The sequence below is a fragment of the Oncorhynchus mykiss genome, chromosome 16, assembly GCF_013265735.2.
Source record: "Oncorhynchus mykiss isolate Arlee chromosome 16, USDA_OmykA_1.1, whole genome shotgun sequence".
Taxonomy (NCBI): Eukaryota; Metazoa; Chordata; class Actinopteri; order Salmoniformes; family Salmonidae; genus Oncorhynchus; species Oncorhynchus mykiss.
The window spans coordinates 27,755,448-27,759,458 of record NC_048580.1 but is presented as its reverse complement, the minus strand read 5'-3'; positions in this window follow the sequence as shown (position 1 = coordinate 27,759,458).

The window sequence follows — 4,011 nt, the reverse complement described above, 5'->3', positions numbered from 1 at the left end:
ACACAGGACTCTCAATCGAAGTGGAACCACAGGGAATGGGAAATCAGGTCCTCCGGCATCCGGTTTCCCAGTTCGTGACTCTCATCCTCGACCTTGAGATAGTGGGGTTATGGCGTTGGAGCCATGGGAGGCCGATGATGATCTTGTGAGCTGGTGCACTAATGATGAAGGGAATGTTTTCCTGATGGCTGGACTCCACGGTGAGGGTGAGTGGTATGGTGAAGTGTGTGATGGTTCCGGATCCTAGTAGCGGATCAAGGGCTTGAATTGGAAACGGAGAGGAGAGTGGGTATGAGGTGATGTCCAGAGAGGAGGCCAGGTCAATAAAGTACCCCGCGGCACCGGAATCTACTAGCACTGTAGAAACAGTACACGAGGGAAAGTGATATTCACACCTACCCCAGGAGGTGGAAGATCACGTGATCCCGAGTACCGGACACTGCTGAAGCTGGTTCCCCCCTTGACCACAATAGGGACAGAGCCCCAGCTGTTTCCGCTCAGCCGCGGAGAGGTGCGTGACCCCCATCTACATGAGTTCAGGCTCTGATACAGAATGGTCACGGAGGGAGGGAAGCGATGAGGGTACCGATTCTCCCGAAGTAGGTTATCCAGATGGATGGCCATCGTGATGACTGCGTCCAAGGAGAGGTTGTCATATCTGCATGCCAGTTCCGCCGATCTCCTCGCGCAGTCCTCTTCTGAATAGAGGGCGCACTGGAGTAATAGAGGGAGCACTGGAGTAGGAAGCCACAGTATTTAGATGAGGTTCAGTCATATTTATCCGGGAGGGACAAACGGGCATCGCTGACCTGGGCGGACTGCTGAATGAACTGGTGTGCTGGCTCACTGGGTCGACTGGCAGTAGAGTATCCTCCACTAGTTGAAGGCAATGCCTCTCGAGTATTTTCGAGATGTTGAAGAACGCAAAGGACCTCATCCATCGACGTCCCCAGTTGCGCCAGCTGGTCGTGGTGTTGACGAAGTAGGTATCCCTGTTTGTCAACTGTCTGGGAGATGTCCTGATTCCCTGCTACTTCCATTTGTCGAGGCAGTATTCTGTAACGGAGAAGCTGGGAGTTGAGAAGCAGGTGGTGAGTTTAGTAATACAAGAAACATATACCTATACAAAACAGAAGTACCATCTGGACATGAAACACATAACCAATACTGCCTGGGGAATGGAACTAAGTGAGTGACAGATCTCGGGGAGGTAATCAGCGTAGTGATGAGAGGAGTCCAGGTGTGCCTCATAATGAGGCTCAGGTATGCATAACGATGGTACTAGGTGTGCGTAATGATGATTGCTAGGACAAGTGGATAGTAAACCGGCAACATCAAGCGGGAGTAGATGTGACAGACTCTCCAAACTCCCGCCAGTGGAGATTGCTTGTTCTGTTGTTGAAATGTTTGCTGTTGCTTTCACACGTTTCAATGCATATGTGGTAAATCTATATTCCATCTAATCCTACAATAATTGCTAACATTAGCGTTTCATCATTCCATCCCTCTATCATTTATTGCAACACTTAGACATTTCTGTTTCTGAGCACCATGCTTTGGAGTCAGTACATTTAATGAGAGAAAATGTTTGTTTGATCCATTTATGAATGGTGAGGAAATAAAATTAATTCTAATTTAGACGGATGTACCAATGTAACAATGGTTGTGGATTTGACTTTTACATTGTAGTACCAGTTTATTGGCTGTAATTGCCAATGGGGTAATTGCATGGCACTGAGGGGTTGCATGTACCTGTTTGAGCTCCTGTTAGACAGTTTCGATTTGGTTTCTCAAGGGGAGGCTGTGCAGTCTTGCGCTCAACCTGTGTCCTTTCAGATAGGACAGGTTCAAGGGATTATCCAGTACTTTTGTATAGCCTCCTTTTTAGTCAGTAGTTCTGAAATTAGCGCCCACGAATCAAGTGGTCCCTTCAAATTGTGTACTACATCACATATTGTATGTGCAGATATGTGCAGCAGTCATTGCTCTCTCACTCTAAGGTGTGTGCATCTTGCTAACTGTTACTCAAATGGTAAGGGGCTGAAGTACATTGGCTAGAACTTGAAATTGCTAGGTGGCTGGCCAAATAGGGGGGAAATGTCGGGAAAATTGTGATTCACAGCATCCAGAAAACTAGGGATTTTGTGGCTAATTGAGGTGAGACAGTAATTCTGCTCATATATTATACATGTATCAATTACACATTGACACATCCAGCCCAAAGCAGGTTTTTTTTTTAAACGTACTTGTCGCCAATGTACCGGAGCATGTCTTTAAGCCTTATAACACAGGTGCAAAAGACAACGATACACCACTAACGTAACAAATACAACAAGCCCGCACAAACTAAACAAACTTAAATAACACCCATCCCAATACCCCAACAAGGAACTGGTGAAAACAATTAGACAAAATCAAACGAAAAGGAAAAAAGGATCGGTGGCAGCTAGTAGACCGGCGAGGACGACCGCCGAGCGCCACCCGAACAGGAAGGGGAGCCACCTTCGGTGCTATTTGTAACACTTGCCTTCTGCTGATTTTATGCCCTTAAGACTGCTACAAGATCACTATTCTACAATTACATAATCAAAATGTGTTGTAGACAAAATAATGAAAATGGCTGTCTGGTTGTAAGATTTGTAGTTGATCAAGTTGTTGCATGTAAAGATTTTTATTACTTGACTTGTGACTGGACTTGACTTGCTCTTATAATGCACGACTTGGACCTGCTTCTATAAACCAATGAGGAGATAGGAGAGACAGGACTTGCAGCACGATCTGCATCAGAAATAGAACTGATTTCTATTTTACAGGCTGACCACACCGCTGGCGTTGTGTGCGCGAGCGTCGCAAAATAAATGTAGAAATCCATATTATTCAATTCTTGCACCCACACTCCTCGCGCGCGCCAACTAGCATCTGCACCTGTCCCAAAATTAATGTCATTGGTTAAGAGTTTGTTTTGATATTTGAACCTGCGTGTGGTGATCGCGTTTGGTGTAGGGGGACAAAATATATTTATGCACAATAGCGCACCCCGCAGCCAGTTTGAGTTCCGTGTTACATGCTGACCAGACCGGACACGTCGCGTGCATCGCAAAATAAATTTAGAAATCCATGTTATTCAATTATTGCACCCACACTGCTTGTGCAAGCTAAAATAGAACTCATTCCTATTTCTGACGCATATCACACTGCAAATCCTGCCTCTCCCAACTCCTCATTGGTTTATATAAGCAGGTATCACGTGCCATCTCCTCATTGGTTATACCCACGTGAGTGATTGAAAGACAAACTGTTTTGCCTGTAGTCGTGGTAATACAATGAAAGTTTAGATGGATCACCATATAAATTAAACGATGAAAAAGCCTGAAAGGAGGAGAGATGACTAGAAATGATTCGGTTGGCTGTTTTATGTGTGGATTAATTGTCGGAGTAGAGGTCCTTGTGCATTTCAGGTAAAATAACAACTCAATGTTTATATCCCAGGACAAATTAGCTAGCAACAGCAAGCTAGCTAAATAGGACAAATTAACGTTAGCTAACAAGAGCAGCTAACTAGCTAAATTGCCTTATATGTTTAATGCTTTTCGACCTGTCCCCAAATTAATGTAATTGGTTCAGAGTTTGTTTTGATATTTTAACCTGTGTGTTGTGATCGCGTTTGGTCTGGGCTCTTGGCATCGCAGACGCTCGTTGGCGTGCAGTCATGGAATAACATAGATTTCTACATTTATATTGCAACGCTCGCGTGGCGTAGTCAGCCTGTTAGAGCCGGGTGGCTCTCTTTCATGTCCAATAGACACACCAGTTTTCGGTGATAAACGAGGACAAATTCAGTTAGGTCGTTCCCCGTTTCGTTACGTTTGTTTCAGTTTAAGAAACGTTTTCCAACAGAATTGGCGTAATGAATAGCTATCTAGCGTTAGATTGCTCCGAACACCACCACATAAACGTACTGTAACTGGGGAGAAAGTGTAGTTCGTCAATTGGAGGCATACACAATGTATC